This window comes from Falco biarmicus, chromosome 9 (assembly GCF_023638135.1).
Source record: "Falco biarmicus isolate bFalBia1 chromosome 9, bFalBia1.pri, whole genome shotgun sequence".
NCBI lineage: Eukaryota > Metazoa > Chordata > Aves > Falconiformes > Falconidae > Falco > Falco biarmicus.
This window is the reverse complement of record NC_079296.1, coordinates 7,922,003-7,934,913: the sequence shown is the minus strand read 5'-3', so window position 1 is coordinate 7,934,913 and position 12,911 is coordinate 7,922,003. Positions and strand designations below refer to the sequence as shown.

Sequence of the window (12,911 nt, the reverse complement as noted above, 5' to 3'; positions counted from 1 at the left end):
TGGTCACATGACACCCCCCACCCCACTGGCTTTCGGCATCACGTGACGACCTGCCGCCGCCTCACGTGACTGCGCGAGCGGACCGCCTCGCCAGGCGCCGCCATGTTGCCGACGGGGCATTGCCTGGGGCTGCTTCCCCCCGCGGCCTGGGGGTGCTCCATGCGGGGCCGGACGCCCCCCCCTGGGCCCCGTGGAGGGCGGCAGGGGTCGGGGTAGGAGCCTCAGCGCCAGTCCGGGGACGCAGCGGTGGGGCAGGGTGGTGAGGGGCCTGTGGCTATAGGCCTGTAGCGATAGGAGCGAGGGGCCTGTGGCGATAGGTGCAGTGGGGTGGCTGGCGGGGGTCTCTGTGCCCTCTCTGAGGGGCCGTGTGGTGCCTCACAGCCCCCCGGTCACGCTGCTGGCCGCCACGGGCAGCAGGGGTGCTGTGTGCACTAACTGCTCGTCGTGGCTTTGGGCTTGGTGCCGGGACCTCCGCGTGTGGCTGAGGGTGAGGAGGGTCAGCACTGGCACTAGGCCACTGTGGCGGCCCCCCAGGTCTGGGGGGAGCTGCAGGGTAGGGGACAGGGTGTCCCCACCCTGGCCTCGCTCGTGGCTTCTGCTCTTCAAACCTCTGTAGCGTTTGCCTCCTGGGGCAGAATTGTGCTGGCCTTTGCAAGGACCAAGTAGTGGTACCTCTGGGCCCCTCCGTGGTGGGGGGGAAGAGCTGGGGAGGAGTGAAAGCCGCTCAGCTCAGTACCCGGTAAGCATGAGGGAAGAGGGAGTGCAGCACAGGAGGAAATCAGGGTGAGGATCAGGCTTGTTGGCTTGTGATCCCCTCCCCAGTGAGGAACGGTGGATGAGGGAGCAGCAGAAGAGAGGAGGTCTGGAGGGTGCAGCTGTGTGACCATAGCGGAGTGGCCCCCCATGGTGGTGATGCACTGGTGGCCCTGTGGCTGGGCATGCTGGTGAGAGAGGGAGCTTGTGCTGCTCTGAGAGCCAGTCACAAGCAGCGTGAAATCAGTTACTGGGTGATTCCTCTAGGTTTTTAGTTCCTGAGGGAGGCCCCAGCAGGTACCCCAAAGGGTATGCAGCCCTGAAAGAAAAGGGAAAGGGAGAGATTCACATTGTAAACGGGACAGGCTGGACCTGCTACTGTGGCTGTAAGTAAATTCAGCAGTACCTGTGATTCAGTGTGATCTTGTTATGCCAAGTGCTTTATAAAGATGCGAAAAAAAAAAGGCCTGGTTTTACTCCATAGGTTCAGCTTATTCAAAATGTGTCAGACACCCTACAGGATGACTGTGAACGTCGTAGAAGTTTATAAAGGAAGGGGTTTAGCTTATGAAGACCAAAGGAGCTGTTACAGGAGAAAGATTTATGGGATGTGGTCATGGGTAGGAAGCTGCAGAAGCATTTTCGTGTCCTGCTATTACCATCTGCAACCACATAGTGGCAACCGCAGCGTGGGCGATTGCTCTGGTTCAGGTGGCCACAAGGTAACAAAACCAGGTAGAAGTCAGATCTAGCCTGCCTTGGCGTGATGGAAGAACACCACCAGTCTTCAGTGTTGAGTGAGTGAGTGAGTCTGGCCAGGGCTGCTTTAGGGCTACAGGAGGTAGAGATCTTACCGACTTGTTGTCTGAAATGTGCATAAGATTTATTCCTGATAGACTGGTCACCTGATTAAAAAATTGTTTTTTAATGCATTAGGACTTAAACAGTGTTATGCTTACTTTATGAACTTAATAGAATGAAAATATTAGAGGAGTTCTGAGCAGTACTTAAAGTACATTATTTTTTAATTAATTTCCTGCACTCCCACATTTGTGCTTTCAGTAAGAGTCGTTATAATGAAGACTTTGAAATCCCTCATTTCTGGGGGGCTGTTGTTTTTAAAACTGTTTTCGCTTGATGCTCCTGAGCAGGTTTATTTCTGCAAAGGATGAGGCTCAAGCAACTTTCTTCTCGCCTTCCTGGAGAGAGAAAGGCTGTAATATAGGAGTCTCTTCTGCTTCATAAACCAGTGGATAGTCTTCAGACCTGTTAGTTTAAAATGTGAACTGGTACGAAGAAAACTAAACACATTAGCAGGAAATTGTTTGCTTTTGCAGTAGAGAGAAGAGGCTGGAACTGGTCCTTGGAGTGGGTCCCGTTTGGGCTCAGGGTGAAGGCTGTGCTGCACGCAGCAAGATTAAGATCTTATTTTTAGACTACTGCTTAGATAAATTCTGTCCCAAAGAGCTTTGCAGAGTTAGGCTACAAGTAATGGCTGTGAGGTGTGTAATCCAGGGCTTTAAGGGAAGAAGAAAGGATTTGTATTCATTGCCAAGCTTTATGAAGATGTTGGGGAAATCTATGAGGTGACATGGGCAATGACATTTGTCCTGGGGCGAGGAAAAGGTTTTTCACCAAAGGCACTTGTATAAACCGATCCTAATAAAATAATGGTTTTAAAAAGGCTCTTAGTATCTTCAGAAATGTGTCTTCAGAAATGAAAATACTTGCTGGTGGATTGGGCAAAGAGCCAAAGGCTTTCCAAGATCTGAAAAAAGAAAAAAATAGTCTGCTTTTGTTCCTCCCCTGTCAATAATATTAACCTCATCCAAAGATACTGAACTGAGAAAGACAAGTCCTTCTCTGGTGGTACTTTCAGACTGACAACCTGGGCAGCTCCAGCTCCACAAGCTCCTTCCAGTCTCCCTTGGTCAGATCCTTGGCCTCAGTGGAATAAAAGAGCAGAGGGTGCTTGGAGTGACCTCTGTACCCAAACAGTGTGATCCTGTATTTTGGAGGCTGCATTTGAATTTTGTCGATTCATTTAAAATCATGCGAATCCTTCTGTCTACCCTAGGTTAACTGTTTCGAAGTTCCTGTTCTGTGAAAGTGGAGAGGATGCTTGTCCTGTTTGCACTGAGCAGCACGTCTTGCTTTAATAACCTGTGGCACTGCGCTGCCTTTCTGTGGATTGATTTCTGTTGTCTGTCTGCTGAAGGATGGCTGGTGTAAAGGTCCCTTGGTCTGAGCTGGCAGGATGGAAACGGGATGTTCAAATGTATTGAAAATAGAGGGGTTAAGCATATAGTCAATTATAAATAGCCTTGCACATCGTAAATTTTGTAACTTAAGTTTCCCTCTTTGGAAGAATTAGGATCTATGTATCTTCGTTTACAAAAGTTCCCAGAGCGCCTTGGAAACCGAGCAATACCTATTTGATGCTCAAAGGCATCCCCAGCAGGCCTTCATCGCTGCTCAGCTCGGGGGGCTCTGTGGGGCAGCAGTAGAGGTGTCGGGGCAGCGGTGGGGTTTGGCGCCGTGGGTGAGCACTCAGCTCCCTGATGAGCCATGGCTGAGGCCGAGGGCTGTCGGTGTTCACCTGTGTAACTCCTGAACCGCAGCCAAATGAGAGCGCAGCCTCCCTCACTCTGCCTGCTGCAGTGGTTCCTGGCAGAGCTGCCTGGCTTCCCTTCCCCTTGCTCCTCTGGCTGCTTGCAGCAACAGCACGGAACAGTCTTGGAGCAGTCTTGCTGAGAGTGAGAATATGGTGTGTTTGAGCACTATGACCTTACCTCTGCTTTCAGCTGGTGGCCTGGGAGCATCCCTTGGAACAAAAAAAAATGCAGGTTTATTTTGCAAGAAGTCACTATACTTCAACGTGTGGAGCAAGTGGAGAAAAATACAGGAGATGGTCAAGGATTCAAAAAGAGGAGCACTGGACGTTGGCCTGTGTACGCGGAGACGGGAAGCTGGCCCTGTAATTGCAGCGAGGCTGAGGTTACTTGACCTATTGGTCTTGTGTATGCCCCAGGTCAGAGCTAGAAGGGGGGCACCCCCTCCCCGATCAGGTGCTTGTCATGCTCCCACCCAGGCCTGGACTTTTTGCTCTTGAGTAAAGAGCAGAACCAGGCAGCTGAGCCAGCTGGTAAATAGTTTCCCTTACCTCCTTTTGAATTAATTTTCAGAGGGATTGGTCTTCAGGTCTGGCTCACAGGATGGTCGGTGCAGAGGCTGGTGCTGGCACAGGGTGGAGGGCAGGGGCAGCTGGAGCAGGGGGAAGGTGCGGCCATGCCTTTGAGCGGCACCAGCATTTTTTCTGGATTGCAGAAGTGGTGTAGCCCAGGAGAATGCTGAGGGGCAGGTCTCTCAGCTCGCAGACGTGATGGAAGGCTGTAGTGCCTGGCTGGGAGAAGGCCTCCCTGCAGAGATTGTGCTTGCTCTAATTTTTTTTTTTTTGGCCTGGTGATCATCAGAAGAAAGGTTGACTATGTCGTTTGCTGTTCATATCCCTGTAAAGCACTGGGTGGATGTTCCCAGGGCTGTGCTTGCTGCTGCTTTAAGCCAGAGCTCAGCAGAGCAGCACTGGAGGTACAAAGAAACCCTGTGTCTGAGGAACACGGCAAGCAGGGAGGGTGTGGTGTGACGCTGAGCCTCGGATGCAGGAGGTGACGTGCAGTTTGTGTGTGACCAGGTGCTAACACCAATCCATGTACAGGCTTGCCAAAGCAGAACGTGTGCGCGCTGTGCTAAGTGGTGTTACAGTACCAGCCTCCTGATAAGATTTGTCAGGAGGTCAGGTTTAGCGGCACCGTGACCTTGGTGAGGCAGTTAGCTGAGGAGTGATGGGGCTGCCAAGCTGCTGCGGGAGAGCTGGGGCTCGCAGAGCCGGCTGGGCGTGAGGCTGGCTCCATCGGCCACCTCTGCGGCCTGGGCCAGCACCGCACGGGGGTGGCAGGCTGGGGCTGTGGGCATTGCAGCCTTGGGAGATGCTGTGATCGGTGCTCTGGGGTGCACCACGGGACAGGTGCTGCCGGGACCCGCAGCTCCACACTGCAGGGAGGATGGGGCACAAACCGGAGGGACCACCCGGCTACTATGCAGCCTGGAGAAGGTGTCGGTGAGAGTGCTGCTAAAGGGGCTCTGCCCCCAAGAAATTGCACTTTCACTGCTGGCTTTTCTTAACTTGAGCGGTCTGCGCACTTCTGGCAGGTGTTCATGCCCCAAATTTACTCTGCAAGCAATGCCTCCAAATCCAGTTGGCAGTGGGGCAGATTCAGTGCCAGTTGGCTGTTTTGGAGAAGGGCACAGCTCATCCCCGAGTAAAGTTCAGGGACACCAAAAGCTAAGGGTGATTTTTCTTAAGCCAGGAAACTTGCCTGTGGGCAGGAGTGGGTGGGCTGGTGGTGACTTGCGGGGGTCCCTGCCATGAGTGGTTGGTTGTGCAGAGCAGTTGGGCAGCATCATGTTTTGCAGGCAGGAGAGGTGAGACTAGGGATCTCCCTGCACCACGCTGCTCCTGCCGGAGTCCAGGCTTCTGCTGTTTTGGCACAGGGTCCAGCAGATCCCACGGCTTGGGAATGTGCCGAGGGACACCACATCTGCCCCTGCTCGGGCTAGCAGGCGGGAATGTTACCAGTCCTCAAGGATGTTCAAGGACTAGGTCTTGGAGGCAGCCACTAACGGGTGCAGCAGGCTGGTGGGAGGGGTGGACATGGGTGTGGGACAGGGCGCAGCAGCCACCTCAGGCCTGTTTAAAGGACCACCACAGTAAGCCAGAGCCACAGTGCCTGCAGGGTGTCATGTCAACCAGATTTTTCCTCCTCTGGGGTGTGAGAAGGATTTGCACACACGATTTGTCAAGCTACAAACTTCTGCCTTCTGGCAGGACCCGATTCTGTGGCGCTGTATTCAGTGTCAACAATCTCCTGGTTGCCCCATGTTGGCAGGAGGAGCTGCAGCAGATGTTTTGGCAGACACGGGCAGTCCTTGTGCTGACTAGAGGTGCTCTCCAAGGGTTTCTTTCAGTTGGGTATGCTGCTATGCTGTTCTTGGTGTCTAAGAAGATGCAAGCTCCTACCAGAGCCTCTCCCATTGCTGAACCTTGAGGCAGTTGCTCTGGGGTGTGGGTTCTCAAATGTCTGCTAAAGCCTGCAGCACCTCCTACGCTGGGAGCACAAACAGGGTCTCACTTCCCCATTTGCTGCCTTGTTTTCACAAAACCACGCACCTCTGAGGTCTTGACCTTTCTGTCAAATGTGGCTGAAATGACAAATGAGCCCCAAAACTGTCCAAGGCAGGACTAACAGAAGCGCGAGTCTTGTCTACGAGATACCTCCCAAGGAGCACAAAGGGAATAAATATCTTGCAGTGCGACCTACAGAGTGATGTCAGGCTGTGCTTTGCAGGACACAGTGTCCGTGAGTTTGGGTCTAAAAAATGCAGGTGCCTGGACCCATCTCAGGTCTCTCTCTGTTCCTCTCTTTGTTGCTCTGGTTTGCAAGCCTGGCTGGGGGACCCAGGGGTCCCTTAGCCAGGGGCGAAGTGGCTGTCTCAAGATCAGGGCATTCACTGAAATGCACCTGGGTCCCATCCCTTCTCACCAACAGGATTTTCCATATGCTAGACCTTTTCTGCTAGGCTTTCTTGCACCTGCCAGAGGCTCCTCTTCAGTCTGGTGCTTTAGGACCACATCTTGGCTGTGGCCTTCACATCTGTGGTTCTGTCAGTGATCTTTCAGCATCCACCTGCAGAGACCTCCCGTGTTTGGGACAGGCAGCCGTCACCCTACAAGTTCTCGATGGGGCGGTACGGCTGCTGGCCGGCTTGGAAATGCGCAGAATCGCTTGGCATCCTGGGCTGGGCTTCAGATGAGAGGCTTAACTGGCTGTTCAGCTCCTCCAGGGACAGACACCCTTTGACCTTTGTTTAATTACTTCATTGACAGCAAGCACACAGAAAAAAAACAACCTTGACAACCTCCCAGGGTCCTTGATAATCCTAAAGCGATTGAAAGCAGGCTGGAGGAAGGTGTTGCAAGCCTCCATCAGAGCAGAGCTGCTGCCTGATCATGCTGCCACAGACGTGTCAGAGCCCCTGCTCCTGCCCGGGGTGCCTGAGGGCTGGGGGCACCAAGGAGGCTGGGAGAAATGGTGGCATCATTGAAGGTGTTGCCAGAGGAGAAAAGCACCTGGACAAGAGAAGAGAATTTTTACAAGAGGAAACAGAAGTGGCTCTTATACCTGGGTCTTCTTGTGGTTTTCTGCAGAGTGATGCAGGTGCTTCTCAGCCATCAACACCGTGAAGTTTGTTGCTGATGCTGTGTCCACTTAAAAGTGGTGATCCCGCTGGGTTGCCCGTCTGGTGTTCATTCGCCTTAATGATGTGCGCACTGGGACCACTGGGCCATCCGGCTGATGTTGGGCTGCCTGTGTGGTGTTCAGCTGGATTGGGCCTGAGCATGGGGACAGCACCTCTGCTTTGACACCCGCTGGGGATTGCTCAGTAGCTTGCAGCTTGCCTGGCTGGCTGTAAGAGCAGACAGCTGCTGCTCCGGCTGCTCTGCGTGCTGCTCCTTGCAGGGAAAATGATCTGTGCTTGCAGGTGCGGCAGGATGACGTAGCAGGGTGCTTTGTGGAGCATGGCTGGTCATGAGCTTGGGCAGGTGCATCATGCGGGTACGCAGTCTGTGTGTGGGGAAGAGCGGCAGGGGAGAAAGGAGCTGGGGTTCTCTCACTGCAGCACTGAACGTGTTGCTCTTGCTGATCGTTGTGGAAGGAGGAGGCAGGAGGGAGGGCAGCAAAAGCAGCAGAGCTTGCCTGGCAGCAAGCCTGGCCAGCCATACCTGAAGCAGAGATGGCTCTGCAGTGAGGAGAGACGTGCCTGGGACTAATAATGGGATGCATCTGCATCCTAGTGGGAGGTTTTGGTCATGCGAGCTTCTCTCCACAAATGGACCTGCTTGGCTGACCTGTTGGATTTGCTGAGACTGCTGACACATCTGCCCTGTCATTGGGGTTGATTTTAGTCCCTGTTAATCCCTTTCCCAGTTTCTCCTAAAGGAAATGGAGCCACGGAGCCATAGGTACCGAGAGCCCAGCCTCACCGACAGCCCCGGGGTGCCAGTCTGCTAACGAGCTCCTGATGCCACATGTGCAAATCTGCTTCTTCCCACTGTGTTTTGGTGTTGGTCGTAAGGAAAATGTGCCTGAAATGGTCACCCATTTGAGGGAGGAGTTTGTAGCCCAAAGTTGTGGCCTGACTTGCCAGCCCACCTGGGCCGGGCAGCTCTGCATGCCGCTGCTTGTTGTGAGTCTCGGTGCGGTAACTGCCCAGCCAGCTGCTGGCAGACCCTGCAGTGCAAGGATGCTTCTGAAGATGGTTTCTCGTTGTACAGCTGCATCTTAGCAACCGTGTTTACAAGATAGCAGTAAATGGGCAGTAAATATTCTTAAAGTCAGGTACCTAGAAGCCATTAACAGCCTTAACAGCTAGCTACGTCTAAATGCTGTCTCTCTGTACTGGACAGTGGCTTTGAAACTGCATCTTGTTGATCTGCGGAACCTGCCTTTCACGTGGTGGGCACAGCCCCTGGACATCCCAGAGAAGGGATTGCTGTTGCATCCCTTGTTGGGGGTTGTCATGTATGAGGGGCTTCAAGACATCGTGTCTGGGGCCTTGGGGCAAAACCTGTGGTCTGTAGCAGCTAGATGTTGCTCTCCACACGTCAGTGCCCTGTGCCACCCTGAGGGAGGGGGTCTGTGGTGCTTTGGGGGAAGAGGGTCCATAAAATGAAGATGCTGCTCCCCCTGATTTCATTCTTATTGGAGGAAACAACCCTGGCTGCTTAATCCCTCTGCAGAGGGGACTTAAGGACCCTCACCCAGGAGAGCCTGTGGGGCTGCACCAGGCATCTCCCATGGGATAAACGCTGCTCCTGCCTCTGTGTGCCTCCAGCTGCGACAGCGTGGAGGGTCCCCAGGGAGCCAGCAGGGCTGGAGAGGAGGGCAGGGGGCTGGCTGCCCCTTTTTGCCAGCACCTCTCACTAGCCCCTGCTCTTCGGTGGGGACAGAGGGCTGAGCACGTGCCTCGGTCCCCTGTCCTGGGGCACACTAGTGTCACTAGTGCAGCACAGATGTTTCTGGCTGTGGCTGCCCAATCTCTCTTGTTGCCAGCTGCGTTCCTCAAGTCCCAGCTGCCTCCTGCTCATGACCCAGATTGTTGTTTGTCTTAACCTCATCAAATAACCGAAATGAGCCCTGGGTGCTCTCGTGTTGGGGTTGCTGTAACCCACAGGGCAGCCTCATCCCGTGTCGCAGTAGAGGTTTTATTGGTGGAGAAATGTTGCGGTGCCTGTTGCGCAAGTGAGAGGTCATCCTGCTCCTGTCCCATGGGTCTGTGGGGAGCTGGAGTGCATGGTGGTGGGTGCTGTGCGGCTGCCCCCCACAAGCACCCTTACCCTGGGGGTGAGGGGAGAGAGTAGCAGCTGGGAGAGGAGCCAGGGCTGGCGGAGAGGTGAGAAGGCTGGGAGCAGGAGCTGGGAATGGAAAGCACTTGCTCTCCTCAGGCTGGGCTTGCACGAGCTCTGCTGGCTTTGTGCGAGGACTGGGGGGTCCTGGTGCCGGGGTCTGTTGTCATTGAATGCTCTGGGGTCCGGCAGTGGTGTCCTTGCGAGATGGGCACATGCCCCTGTGGTGTCCGGCATGGGAGCTGCCTTCCCTCTGCCCAGCGCCCAGCCATCCTCCGGGAGCCAGAGCTCTGGTGGGCTGCCCGGGGCAGGGCGGGGGGGGCGACTCAGGCAGCCACGGTCCCATTGTGGGGTGGGGGGGTTCCTGACCTAGAGGGGAGCACGGGAGGAGATGTTTGGGGGTCGCCTTTGCTGTGCTTCGCGGGGTGGGTGGGTGGGTGTACGACGCCGTGTGCTGGGGGGCGGGGGGAGGCCCTTTGTCCCGGGAGGGGCTGCGGCACCGGGGGTCGCGCTGGGGGCGGGAGGGGTCCCGGGGAGATGGCGCCTTCCTTCGGAGGGGGGGCAGGTGCACGGCACGGGGGTGGTGCATCGCGGCGGGGGCGGGCGGGGCCGAGCCGAGCCGAGCCGTGCGGGCTCACGCCGGGGGAGCAGCCGCTGGGCCGAGCCGTGCGGGCGCACGCCGGGGGAGCCGCGGCCGTGCCGAGCCGGGCTGTGCGGGCTCACGCCGGGGAGCGGCGGCCGTGCCGAGCCGGGCGGTGCGGGCTCACGCCGGGGGAGCGGCGGCCGTGCCGAGCCGGGCGGTGCGGGCTCACGCCGGGGAGCGGCGGCCGTGCCGAGCCGCGGGCAGCGAGTCCCGCAGGAGCCGGGGCCGAGCCGCAGCAGGTGAGTCGGGGGTAGGGCCGGGCGGGGGGCGCCGAGCCGCGTCCCGCCGTGTCCCCGCCGCCCGGCAGGTCCGAGCGGGCGGGCCGCCCCCCGCGGGACAAGGGGCACCCCCGGCCGGGGCCCCGGGCTCCTCTTTCCCTTCTCCAGGGGAAGCCCCGGGCGCGGGGAGCGCGCCCCGCTCCCCCCGGGCAGGCTGCGGGGCAGCCCGGGCGCGCCGGGTCTCTCCGGCACCGAGCTGCGAGGCGGCACGGTTGGGTTAATTCAGCCCGGCTGATCCCGGTGCCGACATCCTACCTGATCCAACCTGATCAGCAACCGAGACCTAGCTGATCCCGGTGCCGAGAGCCTGCTGTGCGCTTTGTCCCGCAGGCTCCCGCTGGAGCGGCTGGACAGGGGCAGGAGTTTCTGGGGGCGATGGAGAGGGGGAGCAGCCTGGGGACGGGGTACTCTGGGCGTTCTCCTGGCCCGGGATGGTCCTGAGCGGAGCCAGAGGTGATTTCTCAGCTGCTGGCCCTGGGGCCCTACTGGGTGGTCCATAGAGACCCATGTCTCTGGCACTGTCCCCATTTTTAACTCAGAGAACGGCTCTGGGCTTTTTGGAAGGCTGGAAAGAAAAAAAAAAATGTAGATCCCAAGGGGTGGGATAGAGTTTGTGCTTGGTGTGCGGTTCCTGGGCAGTTGATTTGTGTCACCTTTCCCTATATCTAAGCAAGTAGTTTTCCTGTGGTGCTGCTGCTCTGATGCTGCTTGTACCTGCTGCGCAGGTGCTGGCGCAGGTGGGTTTGCTGAAGGAGAGGGGGGTGTTCAGACCAGTCTCTGCTTTGCAGAAAAGGTCCCTCTTCCCCTGCCCTTTCTTGGTGCGACTGGCTTGGAGACGTGGATCTCCGAGATCCATGAGAGAGACAGGGAACCACTGGGGGGATCCAGCGGAGGCTATGAGGATGATGAGGGGACTGGAGCATCTCCCTGATGAGGAAGGGCTGAGAGCGCTGGGCCTGTTTAGCCTGGAGGAGGGAAGGCTGAGAGGGATCTTATCCATGTCTACAAACACCTTAGGGACAAGAGGACGGGACCAGGCTCTTTACAGTGGTGCCCAGCGACAGGCCAAGGGGCAGTGGGCACAAACTGCAACACAAGTGAATGTGAAGAAAACCTTTGTTACTGTGAGGGTGACCGAGCACTGGCACAGGCTGCCCAGAGGCTGCGGGGTCTCCTTCTCTGGGGACATTCAGACCCCACCTGGATGTGACTGTGCAGCCTGCTCGAGGAGAACCTGCTTCAGCAGGGGTTGGACTAGGTGGCCTCCAGAGGTTCCTTCCAATCCTGACCATGCTGTGATTCTGTGATTCAGCCATCTGCCCCAGAGCAGCCCTAGGAGTAGGGCCTCGCCATGGCAAGGAATGGCTCGGGGTGGCCCAGGCAGGATTGTCCCACACCTGTACCCCAGCAGCTCGAGTTTCTTCCATTTCCCTGCTAAGTTCAGCAATTCCAGTGCAGAAGCAGTACCCAGGAGACAGCATGCTTAAGCTACAGGTTCCTACTTTCAGCTGCTATCCTAAATGTATCTTGTTCTTCTTTAAAAGAACAACCGACAAACTCACACAACAGGGAAAACCAAGTTAGAGGCAGTGTAAAACCTTCATGCAGGGTGTAGGTAAAGCTGTGGGGTAAACAAACGGCAAAAAGCCAGCCTTGAGTAGCGAAAGGATTGCCGTTATCATGCAAGGTCAGTCACAGCCTGGCACGAACCTGCAGGGGCCGAGCAGACGCCATCTGGAGCTGGAGTTCAACGTGGAGCTATCTGCGTGTGGATGGTTATAAATCACGAGAGTCAGGGTGCTCCCGTCCTCCAACAGAAGGATATAAAATCAAGCTGGACCTGAGCAGTGAGGCTGAGGGATGCCCCAGGCTGCAAACCTGGTACATCATGGGATGGGCCAGTCAGTGTGGGGAAGACCAGGCAGCACTGAGGGTCCTACAGGGACCTCGCTGGAGGGTCCTCACCTGGCCCACGGTCCTGCCTGGCATGTATTTGCTTGTCCTTTTCCCGTTGAATCTTAGTCTGCCAGGAACGGGTACTCTTGCAGGAACGTTGCTGCTCACAGCGGGTGGGGAGGCTGTGTGGGGTGAGGTGCAGCTGTGTTTCCAGCATCTCTGATCCACCAGGGAAGGTCCTTCTCACATAGTAAATCCCTCAGCAGTCCCCACTGCTGATGCCTGCTGTGATTATTTCTCCTTAAATTATTCGCCCGGTGATTGTTAGGTCTGGTGCTTTCTAGTGATGTTTCAGAGGATCCCAAAGCAACGTGTAAGCTCGTGGCCTGAAGCTGGAGGTCCTCTCATAACCAAAACACCTTTCTACACCAGTTGGCAAAGCTTTTGGGAGTACGTTCAGTATCCTTAGGCTGCACCTAAAGATGTTCTGATGTACCTGCACCTGGGGAATGGTCCAGGAGTTACCTGGAGAGCATGGGGCATAAGGGAGGAATGCCAAAATTGCCATTTATGGCAGAAGTTGTGATTTTTCTGCTCTCCAGCTGTGTGGAGAGAGCTGCTGCTCGTCTGCCCTCTGAGCACAGAAGCTGGTTTTCTTCTGCTGGAGACTGGAAGCCTGGCAGTTTCCTGCAGTCAGAGTTTAAAACATTCAGGGCTTTAAAGAAAACACTTCAGGGTCATTGCTGCTGTTCAAATTCAGTCTTGCATAATCTTCTCCCCTAAGGGCAGATTTTGCAACGAAAACTTTATGTGAGGGCCACGGTGCTTTGACTTGGAGCACAGTTTCTGAGGCAACTTTCAACTTTGAGCACTGATG

The 12,911-nt window shown here is 55.9% G+C and overlaps 1 protein-coding gene across 1 annotated transcript in view; it reads left to right on the top strand.

Annotated features, from left to right (window-relative positions):
- Positions 1-9,903: 9,903 nt before the first annotated feature.
- The window catches only part of LOC130155373 (dual specificity testis-specific protein kinase 2-like), a 31,803-nt gene continuing 28,795 nt past the window's right edge, over positions 9,904-12,911 (top strand). Inside the window, exon 1 of the mRNA XM_056352528.1 lies at positions 9,904-10,099. The gene's annotated coding sequence lies outside the window, so the exon portion shown is untranslated. The remainder of the gene's footprint in view (positions 10,100-12,911) is intronic.